The sequence below is a fragment of the Engystomops pustulosus genome, chromosome 9 (genome assembly GCF_040894005.1).
Source record: "Engystomops pustulosus chromosome 9, aEngPut4.maternal, whole genome shotgun sequence".
Classification (NCBI taxonomy): Eukaryota; Metazoa; Chordata; class Amphibia; order Anura; family Leptodactylidae; genus Engystomops; species Engystomops pustulosus.
The window spans coordinates 29,323,955-29,339,843 of NC_092419.1; the positions used below are offsets into that span (position 1 = coordinate 29,323,955).

Genomic DNA, 15,889 nt, shown 5'->3' on the forward strand with positions numbered 1-15,889 from the left:
TGAAGCATGTTAGGATCAATAAATTCTTATTGAATCGCTGTTAAGGCTCCTTTTTCTCACTATCAAAAGTACATCTAATTCAATGGTTGGTGAATCTACTTCATTCCTCATGGATAAGTTCAGCCTCTCAAACTGAAGATGTTTCATGGTCTCTGCCTTACCTGTGCTCTAATCACAAACATCTGATCAAAGGGTCTTTCTCAGAATTGTATATCCATATTAAACATATATGTAGAATTACTTCTGTTGAATTGGTAAAAAATGATTTGTTATATATTATATAAGTTGAAAGTTCGCAGTTGTTGATACCTTTTATTGGCCAACTATAAAGGATAATGACAATTGCAGCTTTCGGGAACTACTCAGGTCTCTTCATCAAGCATCGGGTATAAGAAAACATCAACACAAGTGGACATAGTAACGCTAAAGTTGACAAGACAAGTGATCAGAAACAGAATAATCAATGTAAGGAGAGAAGAGTACACATATTGTAGCACTTAGGGAATTATATGGTCTATGTGTCCCTTGCTTGAGATCTGGTGCATGGCAGTGATGACCCCACCAGGTCTGAGGAGCTCATTTCTTAAGTCATAAACTGACATAATTCCACGTGACACATTCATCACTTTTTTGAGTATTAAATGTTATCATAAACTTGTACTCACAGACCCTACTTTCTACAATTTGAAATTGTCTTTTAACACAAGGACTTTCAAATCTTCTTTGTGGTCAGTGCTGCAAAAGTGTTTTGGCGCCGGTTGCTCTGTCCTCTTTTCTTTTATGGTGTAACAATGAGAATTCATCCTTGTTGCTGCCCTGTTTCATCAACATAGTGGCCTCCAGTAGGACATCTGGAACACACAATTAGACCACTTTGTGTGAGGTGCAGGTGAAGTTACCAGGGATGATGTAATCCCTATTGGAGTTGGGAATCTTTATCCCGTCGGTTGTCCTTATATGTGCCCTGCGCCTAGCAGCTCCAACTCACCTCTCCACGCTCCTGTTCCCTGTCCGGTGGTCAGACGCATGCGTTCCCACCTCCTAGGGCATTCGTGGGCTACCAAAGATTTAAAAGGCCAGCGCACCTTTGACCGGTGCTGGTTATTCTTCATAAGCCAGCCTCTTCTTGTACACCCTGTCGGATCTTTGTGCCTCACAGACCTGGGAAAAAGCTTTTTTGATGCCCCGTGCTACTATTCTGAATTCCTGTCGTGACCCCAGTTCTGTTGTTGACTTCAATCCCGTTCTCCCTTCCCTGACCGATTGATACGTTCCCGATTCTGATCCTGTGCTGCAGTCCTGACCTCCTGCCTGTCCCCGACCAAGATTCTGCTCAACGTCTCTGTACCTTCGTCTTTGCCACCACCGCGGACAAACGGCGAAAAACGGGTACCACTGGTGAAAAAACGGGTACCACTTAGACTCCAGTCCCAGGTGTCATCGTCCGTGGTGGTCCAGTCAGTCCACTGCCCCTGGAGCCTGACAATTGGGAACTTGTCTAAAGCACAGAAAAGCGGGGGGTCAGGAAATACAGATTTCAGGTTCTCCTTCTTCTGTTAAATAGGGTTTAATTTGCATGTAACAGCACTTCAAGATGACAACAAGTGGGACACTGCAGGTTTTTTTTTGCCTAGTATTGCAGGAGATGAATTCTTGGAATCCTGGTGACTCTGGCAATTTATTTTCAATGGTACTTGTTTCATAACTGTCAGGCTTAGAGGTTGTGGATCCTCTGAACCACTGCGGACGATGGCACAAGCCACTACCTGGGACCGGAGTCTAAGTGGCACCCGGTTTTCACCAGAGCCCGCCGCAAAGCGGGTCGGACTTGCTGCGGCGTGGTACCACCAGGTCGTTCCACAGGCGTGACTTGTCCGCAGTGGCAGCCAAGGTCGAGGTACAGAATCGGCAGGCAATCTCGTAGTCGGGGCCAGGCAGGAGGTCAGGACGGGCAGCACAGGTTCGTAGTCAGAGTCGTAGCAACAGGTCAGGACAGGCGGCAAAGGAGCGTAATCAGAAACGGAACCGGGGTCACAAGGCATCAAATACAGCTTTCTCTAGGGCGCAAGGCACAAAGATCCGGCAAGGGTAACAGGAAGAGGCAGGGTTAAATAGTTTAAGGGGGAAAGACCAGCGCCAATTAGTGGTGCGCTGGCCCTTTAAATTTGCAGAACCTGCCGCGCGCGCCCTAGCTGTCGGGGACGCGCGCGCACAGCCGAAGGGGGGAAGGAGCAGCCGCTGACGGAGCCAATGTCGACGGGACAGGAGCTCCGACGGGGACCGCGGGACCACCCGTGACAATAACCTTAATGTAAATGTGGTTGTATCTTACTGCTTGAAGTAGACAATTGAGTTGTTTAACTACTGTGAAATTTGTGGGGAGAAGGGATATGGAGTGTTTTACAGCAGCAACAAGAGTTTACCAATTTTCAATATTTTGCAGACTTTTTTCCTTTTACTAGACCTTTAAGGCATTTTTTTTTAAATGAAACACACCAGAACAAAATCAAACAATTCAATATCCTAGTGAATTATGTAATGATTTTACATACAATTTCACTTTGGATGAACCCATGTTGCTCCTATTATTCTGGAAATTGGTACATCGCCCCTTCCAAGACATTGATTTTTATAAAACAGGTCCTCTTTTTTTTTTTTTTTTTGTTCATTTTCTAACCCCATTAAAGGTAGGGTTAGAATAAGAGTTAAGGTAACTCTAATGTACAATACCAATTTTCGGAACAATTGTACCAATATAGACCGATTAAATTCTGTACCGCACTGAAACTTTAGAAAAAAAATTAGCAAAGCTTCAGCTAATCGATCATGAAATGATTAGCTAATTTTCATTTATAGTTAAAACATATTGGGGCTTATTTACTAAGGGTCATGGATCGCACTTTTGTCAGCTTTGACAGGTATTTAAGAGGGGTTTGTGCTGGGATTGTGTCCTATGCGATCGGACTGTGGCGACAGAAATTGTAGGGTGGGCCGTCGGAGGATCCAACTGAGCGCAGGATTTAAGATTCTAATTGTGTCGCAAGACAATGCAATTACATGCACCAGGAAGAAGAAGGTGAACTCCGGCGGACCTGAGCGGTGAAGCGACACATGCAGGATATCGGGCGAACAATCTTAGTGAATCGCGGCACAGTGCATTATCGTCAGACAATGCACTTTTGGTGAACTCCAGCGGACGGGTAAGTAAATGTGCCCCAATATGTATAGTCGGGGGCAAATGGGGCAATGCTATTTTTTATAGAGCAGGATTTTTTAAAATTTAATTGAGGAGTAGTAATGTTTATTTTTAAATATTTATTTATATGTAATTTGTGTACATGTGTTTTAACTTTATATGTCCCCCATGTGGTTGGTGGCAGCAGTGCCGGATCTCCTCCTCTCTGCATCGCGCTGCTTCAGCACAATGCTGTGAGGTTCAGAGAACGAAGATGCGGTAATAATCCACATCTACCTTCTCCCTAGACATTGCTGCAGATTTTTCACCCGATCCCTATTATGTCTTTAATCAGTGGGCGGTTGGGGATGAGTTAATGAAACATGAAAACAATTAGTTTAACATTTGAGTATTGATTAAAACTGTCCTCACTTTGATTACATATACAGATAAAGGAAAGGGAATTTTCTCTACACAGATTGGGGGGGGGGGATTTATTAACTCTGTCGCAACCACGACATAAATGTGGCGGATGATGTGGAAAATATAGGTCACGCCCACTTGCACAAAAAAAAGACGGACGAATCGGGATAGTCGGAAACATCTGTTCTTTCTGGCGCAAATGCATTATAAATGATCCGCAACACTTTTGTGCCAAAAAATGTGAGTTCCAGACACTTTTTGGACGCATATACGATAATACATTGAAGTTTCTCTAGCATCCGGCAGTTGTACACATGTAGCACTTGTGAACATGACTGGTTTAACCCATTAACCAGATGTGAAAACACAGTGGGGCACATTTACTTACCTGTCCGTTGGAGTTCACCAAAAGTGCATTGACTGATTCACTGTGCGATTCACTAAGTTCTTGTGCCCGATATCCTGCATGTCGCTTCCAGTCTGACAGAGTTCACCATCTTTTTAGTGGTGCATGTTAGGGCTTGCGACACAATTTGAAAGTTATATCCCGCGCTCAGTCCGAATCAGTCGGACCAACCGTCAGCCCGCCTCCTAAATTGTTTCGCATGAAAGTCAGTGCAGCTGCGCCAAAAAAGGATCACGTGCACCAAAATCCTGGCGCAGGCACTTGTTAAATACCTGTGCAAGCCGTGCAAGCCATGCAAACCCTGAAAAAGGCGAACAGTCCGACAAAAGTGAGCAAACACACATTTTAATACATTTTACATACATTTAAATTTTTCACTCTCCACCTTAAAAATCCATAACTTTTTTATTTCTCCATGTAAAGACCTGTGTGAGGGCTTGCTTTCCGTATAACACATTGCACTTCATAGATATGCCATGGGTGTGCTGGGAAGTAGAAAAAAAATTCTAATTCCAGTTAAATTGGTGAAAAAATGCATTTGCGTCATTTTCTTGTGGGCTTGGTTTTTACGGCTTTCACTGTGTGCCCCAAATGACATCATTTTCATACATTTACAAAAATCTTTCATTTTGCCATCTTCTGGCTTTTTTCATACTTCGGTCTGTGTGTGGTGTCATTTTTTTTGTAAAATGAGATCACATATTTTGCAGAATGGCGGAAAAGTGACATTTTCAAGTTTGGCCGCTATTTTCCGTTACAGGGCTAAACACCTCTAATAAACGTTATTATATTTTGATAAATCAGACACTTTGGGACATGGCCATGACTAACATGTTTATGATTTTTACTGTTTTTATATATTTTAGGGAAAGGGGGGTGATTTGAATTTTTATTTATTTTTAACTTTTTTTTTTACTATTTTTAAAACTCCCTAGGGTACTATAATCCTAGGTTGTCTGATCGATCCTACCATATACTGCCATATTACTGTATGGCAGTATATGGGAATTTTCCTCGTAATTCATTACAATGTACAAATCATACCCATCTTTCTCAGGTCTAGGCTGTCATGTGACAAGAGGATGTGACCAGACCCCCCTCCCCTCAAAGTTCCTTTTAGATGTCTTTTTAAATGTTTTATGGGGAGTCAACACAATGCTATGGTTAAACAAACATTGTTACTATATTTGTTCTATCTTTCCTGCGCTATCTAGAAAACTTAAGCTTATCATTTGGAAAATATGCAAATAGGTTTTCCTAGATGGGTCAAGGAAAACCACACCTCTTTTGCTACTTTGTAAGACAGCCCCCTTACCATCAAGACTGACTTTTAGGAAGCCTAATGATGTGATATGAGATTGAAGCCAAACCAGTATATCTATTCCAGAAGGATCAGACTCCCAACTGTAGAGGGAACTGTTTTCAGATGGTGTCTCTCTTCAGCACAGTTTAGGGAACTGGTTTAGCTGAGGTTTTGATTAGGGTCAGGAAGTAAGAGTTCTCCTTACGGAGAGTTTGCCAATTAAGGCCACCTTGCAGCCGTGTGGAGACTTCTAGCCATTAATGCTCCAGTAGGTGATTCTGGGAAATATACAAATAGGTTTTCCTAGATGGGGAAAGGAAAACCATGCCTGCAAGGCAGCCTTAATTGACAAACTATCCGCAAAGAGAACTTTTACTCTGCGACCCTAGTCAAAAGCCTCTCACTCCAAACCCGTTCCCTATACTGTACTGAAGAAACAAGAAATCTACATGTATATTGCACACCTTAAAATATCAGGGCTGCAAAAACAGTCCTGGACCGATCCACATAAGTCCAAAAAATCATATATTAAACAAAAAGCGCTGTCTACTTTTGGTAATCAGTTCCTTTTGGAATAGATATACTGGTTTGGCTTTCATCCCACATCATGTCATAAGGCTTCCTGAAAGTCATGCTTGATGTTAAGGGGACTGCTTTACAAGTTAGCAAAAGTGGCGTGGTTTTCTTTGTCCCAACTAGGAAAACCTATTTGCATATTTCTCAGAATGCCCTAGTAGAGCAAAAGTTGTGGTTTATTTTTCACTGATGGCTCTATTCAAGGGATTTTGTTTATGTACTCTGTTACTGAAGATCTAGTCATGGAGGTAAGGAAGCTCCAGTATAGAGTTTGGCTACCCGGTCTCCTCATTGCTGATAACTCTGCCCCCTACAGGAATGAGGGAGTTGAGAGAAACACTGTGATTTGCTGAAGAGAATTCCTGATGGAGTGGCAAATGAAGGGGTTGAGAGAGAAGCTGACTTTGTGTGACTGAAGAGAAATAAGCTCCCTCATCAATCCTCCCTCACAGCCAATGGGGCAGATGCTGATTCAGGTCCGGCCGGGATTCATTAAGGTCCGTGCGCCGATATCCACTAGGTGTCGCTGCTGCGCCAAGGTCCACTGGAGTTCACCGGAGTTTACCTTCTATTTCTTGGTGCAGGTAAGTGCGTGTCAAGTGACACTTTTTTTTATTAAATACCGCGATTTTTCCGAAATCCATCAGGTTTTCTGACAGCCACACCTCCGATTTTCATGCATGTTGGAGCCGAAGCGCCAGTATCCGATCGCGCGCGCCAAAATCCAGGGGCAATTCGGCGCAAATCGGGAAACCCGACGAAAAAAAACGATTCGGGCCCTTAGTAAATGACTCCCAATGTCTCCCTCAAACCCCTCATTTGTCCCTCTGTCAGAGATTCTCGTCAGGGAGTTACACAAAGCACTGCAAGTATCTCTCTCAAATCCTGTGTTAACAGTGTCACTAGGAGACGGAGCAGCTTGACTGTATGTTCCAGCTCTCCCCTGCCTCCATTACTGGATGTTTAGTAACAAAGGGCATCAATAAAATAACTTTTTAGAAGAATGGTGACTTTAATCCCAATGATAGAGGAATCAGTGAAACACGTATAAGGATATCCAAAAGCTATTTGGTTTGGGGGGGGGTTTGCTGGTGACAGATTACCTTTAAATTCTGCAAGGTATTGACCTAGATGCCGGAAAACCACTCTATCCCCTTCCCTTTAACTGTTTGGCCCCACAAATGTCCCCCTCAATACCTATGACAGGAGGCATAAAACCATGAGATACACAATGGTAATGGCTATATACAGCAGAGGGGATTGTAAACTTCTTCAAAAGTATCACTGCCTAATACAGTGATGGCGAACCTTTTGGAGACAGAGTGCCAACATGATCAATGAACTTATTGGCGTCCTGAGTTCACCAATACAATAGAAAGATCATTGAGAAATTTGGATTGTAGCTTCCCTCCAGGGTCCCCTGAAGAGGAAGAATCAGGGGACCCAGAGCAGGAGTTCCAATGACAATCCATCTCAATCCACACCTTCTTGCTCCTCCTGTAGTCCTGGCAGCCAAGGATGTCGCTTTAAAACAACGCTGAGTTTGGCACATTCTGGGCTGTACTGTATCATATGAGAAAGCCTTGTTCCTAGCTGGCAAACTCTGTGCTGCGGTGAAGGCCTGGGTGCCCACAGAAAGGGCTCCGAGTGCCACCTCTGGCACCAGTGCCATAGGTTCGCCACCACTGGCCTAATAGGTTATGTAATACAAAAAACTTACAAAAATAAGCACTCAGTTTCATGGGTGATTTTACCTTACATTTAAGGCTCTGAAAGTTTTTTTTTTTGCTCAATTGTTTAACAGTACAAGTGATTAAGGAAAGATAACTACAGAACATGTCAATTCTGTGGCTATTGTTTTGATGACCCAGCGAGACAAATAAAATACTATAATGTCACTGTGTTCCTTTGAAAAAGAAAAACAATGGGAAAGGATGCAGTAACTGAGACAGTATTTACACAGAATTAGAAAGAAGGGTTAAACACTATTAAACATTTTGGGTGGTATTGACCCCTATTAGTTGGAATTGGATATTTGGAGACTGACTATGGGCGATATAGGAGACCACCTTCACCGATGCCTGGACGTATAAAGATTTTGCTTGCTCCATTGCACCCTAGCTTTTTGTTAAAGGTGGGTATGGAGGTAAATTATTCCTTTAGCCATTTAGAAAAAAATATTTGCATATCCAATTTCCAAGGTTAACTACAATAAGTAAAGTTCAAGTCACTTCTGCATTAACATGTCATTGACAATCACAAGGCTACAATCACCAGTCCCTCCGGAAGAAAGTATGTAAGGTTAAGATTATTATTACTAAGAGGATTAAATCAGAGAGATAATTATTATGTTTGATCACAAGCAGAAGCGACTGTGTAATAACTATGATTAAATTTGCGATGCCACGGACATCCCTGAGGGCATAACCTTTTCTGTGTAAATATGAAACCAATTACTGTAAATGGTAGTTTATTAACTTTGGCTTAAATGTTACATACAGCAAAAAGAGAATAAGGTTGAATAATAATAATAGACACAGACACAATTGTTAAAAATATTGGGGGTCATTTACTAAGGGCCCGATTCGCATTTTCCCGACGTGTTACCCGAATATTTCCAATTTGCGCCGATTGTACCTAAATTGCCCAGGGATTGTGGCGCATCGGCGCCGGCATGCGCGCGACGGAAATCGGGGGGCGTGGCCGAACGAAAACCCGACGTATTCGGAAAAACCGCCGCATTTAAAAACCGAAAAAGTGTCGCTTGGGGAGCGCTTACCTTCACCTGGTCCGAAGTTGTTGCATTCCGGCGCGATGAGATGACTTTCAGCGCAGCAGCGCCACCTGTGGACGGCGGAAGAACTACATTCATAAATCCCGGCCGGACCCGAATCCAGAGCAGAGAATGCGCCGCTGGATCGCGACTGGACCGGGTAAGTAAATCTGCCCCATTATGTAAACCTTAATAAAGGGATCTGTTTGGTGGTTTTCCCACACTATAATGAACCAAGCATATGGACCATCAAGTAATGACCATTTTTATATTGCCCATCACAAAGCTTACTGTCTTTAAAGAAAATCAACTACCAGGATCAGGCATTGTAAATCAAGCACACTGACATACTGATGTATGGAACAGCCTGTCTCTATGCTAGCATCTGTGCTGAACTAGTAAGGACCATTCTACAGTCCACACTAAAGACGGTAGCTCAACAACCAAAGAATGAGGCATGCTTGTTGGTGACTTTTTCTGGTGCTCATCAGGGTCGGCTCCAGGTTTAAGTAGGCCCCTGAGTGACGGAGCCTCCATGGGCCCCTTTGCAGTGAACAGTGGCAGCATTAAAAATTCCCCTTATGGATTCACTAGATTCAGCCCCCTTCACCCCCATGGATTCCTTATGTACAGCCTTATGTGGGCCCCTCAACAGCTCTGGGCCCCGGAACTTTCCCAGGTATGTCCAGTGCTGGCACCTGCTTATAATGGCTTAAAGTTTATGGATTATGTTAATGGCTTAAGTTAATAAAATCAGTTAATCAGCTGACATTGCTCAATGCTGATAACCACTTCCGCATAACATTGCATTGACGTCCATCCATATATCTCATGGCCCGAGTATAGCTTGGGTCCCATTCAATTTAACGCTGCTGTATAATGTGCTGTGCTGTTTTTGGCATTAAGTGAATAGTGTGTTGTTGATGGTCTAAGCACCGTGGTCTATTTATTTTTCCTAGACCAAAAAAACCCTTTAACTGTAAAGTTGTCTAATACAAAGATTTAGAAAAATGATCAGTGACAAATCCGTCTTTTTCCCAGGAATCCAATATTACGTATTTTATAATGAACTTTTAAAAAGTTCTTAAGAGATTATAGTTTACAATGATTGAATCTGAGGGTGAAGATATTCCTTGGAAAGGTATAATGGAAAGGTTGGACTGTCACTGACAAGCATTGTGTCATCACAATGAAACTTTTTGGCAGTGTACACCGTTCTCTGCTAGATAATAGAATTGCTCAATCCTACAACAAGGTTCAGTGGGTAAAGTTGCAGCCGAAAGCAGAGTTCATCATTTGTGAGTACATCATATCTATTTCTTATGATATTGTATACAGCATTAAATAGTATCAGAGTTGATTGAAATGACTTCTTATAATGTTGGTACAGAAGAAGGGAATAAAAAACATAAGGCAGAGGAAAATTGATTCATAGTAGTAAATACATTCTTTACTGACCCCAAATCTGAAAGTGAGAACAAATCCCTGGATCAACAGGTCATAAAAAACATTGTAGTTCCCACAAACCTGATATTTTGCTTATGCCAGACCCCTTTAAAACATGTTCACTGCTTTAAAAGGAAATCTAACACCAGGTTCCTTGACAGTAAGCCAAGTACACTTACATGTTGGCATGTGTCCCCTCTGGCAGGATCTGCTCTTATTTTAGCTCCTTATGCCCTCGTTTTTACAAAAAATGGTTAAAAAATTATGCAAATGAGCCAGAGGGCTCCGAGCTCAATTAATAGCTATGGAGATGGCTCATTTGCATAATTCTTATAGCCTTTTTTGTAAAAACTAGGGCATAGGGCAGATCCTACCGGACCAGAAAGTAAGTCCTGATCCTGGTGGTAGATTTCCTTTAAAGACTTGTATGAAGATAGAGGATGCCCACTTGTAGTGGTAAAAAGCCAAGGTGTAAAAAGAACATTAGAAAGATCTCTGTAATGTCCATTTAAGTTATTATCCATCGTAATTATATCATATGGGGTATAGGGGCAAGGCTATGGCTTACATTTATTAAGCAGACATAGGCTGCATTCACACTGAGGTACGGGGGGACGTATATATGGCCAACGTATATACAGCATATTTACGTCCCCCATAGATGGCAATGGGCGCATGGTACCATATGGAAGCAGCACAAGTGCGACACCGTACCGTACCCAGTAAAAAGATAGGACATATCTTACCGTATCATACATGCCGTGCCCCATGTTTCTCTATGGAGAGTGGCGGGAGTGAGCAGCACCATGTGCCCGCCATGATACGGTACATCGGGCACACGTTAATGTGAATGTAGCCATAGACTGTACATAAATACCTGTGCAAACTGCTTGCGCATGTATTTATGTAGTTAGTTTGCATCACTATTTATAAATAGTATAATGAACATTTCTTCATAGAAATATATAGAATATTAATGTTTCTCATGTCCTATGAATTTTTTTTTATCAGTACCAAATACTTTACATTCTGAAAAAAATGAAGTGGATGTTCTTCATTTTAATCTCTGCTACTTTTGGTAAGTTGTCCATTATTCTGATACATTAATTTGCAAATGTTTTAGTTGCTATAGGACACAGAATTTTCAGTTAAGTGATCAATAACATTTAATGGGATTATCAGGAGATATGAATAAATTATCAAGACTTAGGATAACTAGTTAATATCAGTTTGATGGGGTTTTTGACTCTCCACTGGAACAGATGGTTGTAAGGATTGCAACACTTGGACAAGAACTGCAATTTCTGCATTGCTTACTAAAATAGTGGTGTACACTGTATAGCAGCTATGCAGCTAATCCCCATTCACTTAACTGAGCCAGTCCATGTGATCGGGAAGAAGATCTGGTAGAGTGCAAATGCCCTTTAAGCAGCAGGTTTGTATCTTCCACAAATAAAATATTATTGACATGACGGTTGTGTAAATGTAGCCTAATCCCAGAAAACCCATCTATCTGTTGCACATGGGTCATAGGGGAGCCCAACCAGATGCCCTTTTGTAGAGGAATCTGCTAAATGTTTGTAATAAATATTAAGTACCATAGTAGCTATTCAAGTGCATTCAAAAAAGTGCATTCAATGGGGTATTATCGTATCTGCACAAAAAAATGGCAGGATTTTACGTTTTTTGGCGCAGAATTGTTGCGAATCATTTATAATGTGTTTGCTCCAGAAAGAACAGATGTTTCCGACTATCCCCACTCCTCCGGGTTTTTTTGCCGCAAGTGGGCATGGCCTAACTTTTCCACATTATCCGTCATATTTATGTGTATTTTATCAGCACTTTTTTGGTGCAAATTTTGGCGCACAATAGACCAGGGAAAAAAATGGTCAGAGAGCAAAATTAAGGCGCAGTCCATGTAAGATTTTGGCACACATCTCATTGATGTTGGCATTTTTACGGCGCACGACTGATTAGTTCCGTCTACCCATTAATTACTAACAGCCGTGCGCTACTTTAATACATCGGGCTATGCTTTCCGGAGACTGATTTCCGATGCCGACAGTTGTTCTTGCGCTAGAATTAGTAAATCTCCTCCAACTAGGCAGATTTATCAAGCGGTCTAAAAGTTGAGGCACATTTATCAAGCCACCTAAAAGTTGTCTGGTACAGCAGCTCTAACTTTCACGTAAATGAGGTTGAGCTGCAATACCAGTACAGGCCAATGGAAAAAAAAGGGAGAAAAGGCACTGATTAAGTAAAAAGCAAATGTCTGGAATTAAAAAAAAAATAAATTGACTATTTTTTTCGTTTACAGGTGTTAGGAAGAGTGATGGTTGTAAATGTTCTTTTGATGGCAGGGGATGTATAGTGACCAAACCAGCTGAGGATAATCATGCCTGCAAATGTTTAAAGCTTCTTTTCATATGTAAAGGTATAACGGTACCTTGTAATCAGAGAAATTCTCCACTTTGCCCTCGTCCAGATACATCTATTGGAAGCTGTCTTCAAGGAGGGGGCAATTGTGATGGTTACCCATTTCAATGTCATTGTGAATTTGGTGCATTTGGTTGCAGATTGTCCACCGCTCCCCCACCACACACAGCCTGCAACTGCGCATTTTCATTTTTCAGCATTTCCTGTAATAGTAAGATTGTACTTTGCAAAAACCCAAATTCTGCCGAATGCATGATACCAAAAATAGACGAAGCCACATGTCAACAGGGTGAGGGTAACTGTTACGCTCATTGACAAATGTATGTTCTGTACTTTTATTTTTCCTGTTTCGTGTGAAAAAAAATGTAGAATGTCAGATTTCTATATTGTACTGTAGTGCGCATTTTAGTATTTTTAGGTTTAGATTTTATGTTGTAGAGATGCTACTTCTTTCATCCTGTCAATCACTTTCTCTATTCTTCACTGAAATGTGTACGCATTCAAAATTAAAATCTACGCACCTTTGCCCGGTTTTCCACGTTCATTTGCTTTCTAACCATACAACAAATCGGTGCTCCAGTTGTATATATGATGGACATTCAATGACTTGTCATCTTAATTTTTCAGCAGTTTGTGTCTGACTTTGAACAGGTGGGTGGGGATTTAGCTTTTGTAACTGGCCCACAGAGTCTCAATATAATCTGTAGCTTAGCCTCTACACTTCTCGCTAGCAAATTTCAGAGGGGAAATCAACAAGTGAAGGAGGAAGAAGTCAAAGTCGGCGGAGAGAGAGGCACTTAGCTCTGATAAGACAAACTACGGATTTTGTGATCACTTGTGCCACTAATGTTTGCAAAGTTTGAAATATGGCAAGACACTTCAGAGGCCCCACGGCTGCCATGTCGGGTCATCAGCAGACCACGATTGCAGCTGTTGGGTATCGTGGGTGGCCGAAGGAGCCCACTCTCTCTGTACCCACTGAGGTCCATGTTTTGACCAGGGTGTCTCGGGTGTAAGGCTTGGCTGTAATAACAAGATTGCAAAGTTCCTCTAAAGCACCACCATAGAAACTTGGCAGATAAGAAGTAATACCATTAATGACCGCCGTAAAATCCAGACAGGCAGATTTACTTACTCGGCCCATTCGCGATCCAGCGGCGCGTTCTCTGCGGTGGATTCGGGTCTTCCAGCGATTCACTAAGGCGGTTCCTCAGATGTCCACCAGATGTCGCTGCTGCGCTGAATGCACTGGAGTTCACCAAGCCAGGCTGAGTGAAGGTAAGGGCGTGCCGAGCGACCCTTTTTTTTAAATGCGGTGGTTTCTCCGAATCCGTCGGGTTTTCGTTTGGCCACGCCCCCCAATTTCCATCGCATGCATGCCGGCGCCGATGCGCCACAATCCGATCGCATGCGCCAAAAACCCAGGGCAATACAGGGAAAATCGGCGCAAATCGGAAATATTCGGGTAACACGTCTGGAAAACGCGAATCGGGCCCTTAGTAAATGACCCCCAGAGGTTGCTAAATGTTTATGAGATATCCATTCCATAAGTCTCCACATTCTGCTTGGTCTATTTAAAGGAAATCTACCATGACACTCAGACATTATAAACCAGGGACACTTACTTATAGATCCAGGCACGGAGACTTTGGTAATCTTCTTACAATTGTTATACATGGCCTACTTCTTTTTAAAATACACTTTCAAATTTATGCTGATAAGCCTGTTACAGTATGCAAGGAGCACTTCCCCCTCCTATTGTGTGCTTAAACTTCCTGTGCATAAGTGAGATTACATCCAACAGAGGGAGGGGGGAGTGCCGAGCAGGAGCAAAGGGGCAGTGCTAGACAGTGTAACAGCCTGTGAATCTGCAAAATAGAGGGGCTCTGTTATAACCCTCAGGAGCCCTTCAGGCTGATTAGCATTATTTTAAAAGTTGAGTTTAGAAAGGAATAGGCCATAGATAGGCCTGTACCTATGACTAAGTGTCCCTGGTTTAGCTATGCTTGATTTTGATGGTAAATTTCCTTTAATTTAAAACAGTTCCCCTTCTTCAACCTCCTTGCATCAAATTACTTCTAAGGCATTTTGTCCAGTAACCCTACAAAACATTTTTGCATCCTTGTGAATATCTAGATTTTCGGTAAAAGGGATTTTGAAAATATTTACCGTATATATCGGCATATAAGACGACTTTTGAAGACTGAAAAATCTTCAGTCTGGTCTGGGGTCGTCTTATACGCCGGTAATGTTTCTCACCTTTCCCACGATCCACTGAAGCTCCGCTGCTACACTCCGGCCGCCGGTGACAGCTCCGTGGGTGCCGGCGTCGCAGAGAATATGACGTCGGCACGCGGCTGACGTCATATTCTGTGAGCCGCCAGCGCTCAATGAGCTGTCACCGCCAGCCGGAGTGTAGCAGTGGAGCTTCGGTGGATCGCGGGAAAGGTGAGAAGCTCTAGAGATCCACTTGCCATGCGTCCAGCAAGCCCCCAGTATACAGATATACGGTAATTCAGCAGAATACTTTTACAGGCTGGCAATATACTAGGGGGGGGGGCAGTTTGGCTATATACAGGGGGTTGGCTATATACTGGGGGGACTGGCTGGCAAAATACAGGGGGAGCTGGCTGTATACTGGGGGGACTGGCTGGCAATATATAGGGGGGGCTGACTGTATACTGGGGTGGTTGTTTGGCTATATACAGGGGAGGGCTAGATATATACTGGGGGGGCTGGTGGTGATTTATGGCATAGTAGTTATATTCCTGTACATAAGGGGCAGTATTATAGTACAGTATGGTAACATTTACAGTAAAATGGACAATGGTAATGTTGTTGTTGTATGCCTTATGTTTATGAGCGACAGTTTTCCTGCTATATACCTGCATGTCATAATACACCAGGTCGTCTTATACGCCAGAATATACGGTAAGTTTCTAATAATGTATTGAATATAGTTATTAAAAATGCAATGTTATATTTTGAGGCAAATTAAAATATACCATATATAGTCGAGTATAAGCCAAGTTTTTCAGCACAAAAATACTTGATTTAAAAAAAAAAGCTCTGTACTCACCTTTCTGATAACCCCCGCAGGTCCTCTTCTTTCTACTGGTGCTCTTTCTCCAGCTCGCTGCCTGCTCACACGCAAGACATTAGCCACTTCGCTGACATAAGCGGCAGTGCAAGCACTATGACATCAGTCGCTTTCTGATCTGGGGGAGGGCATTGGAAAGGGGAGTACAGTTTATTTTTTTTATTGGTTGGGAATACTTAGGGCAGGGGCTGCTAGCTATATATCAGAGGCAGAGGCTGGCAGGCTATATACTAGGGGGTATTGGCTAGCAG

The 15,889-nt window shown here is 42.5% G+C and overlaps 1 long non-coding RNA gene across 1 annotated transcript; it reads left to right on the forward strand.

Moving 5' to 3' along the window:
* Positions 1–9,906: 9,906 nt before the first annotated feature.
* On the forward strand, positions 9,907–12,932 carry LOC140077332 (uncharacterized). Its single transcript, XR_011849766.1, has 3 exons — positions 9,907–9,954; positions 11,114–11,180; positions 12,420–12,932. It is a non-coding gene; the product is annotated as an uncharacterized lncRNA (long non-coding RNA).
* The last annotated feature ends 2,957 nt before the right edge of the window (positions 12,933–15,889 follow it).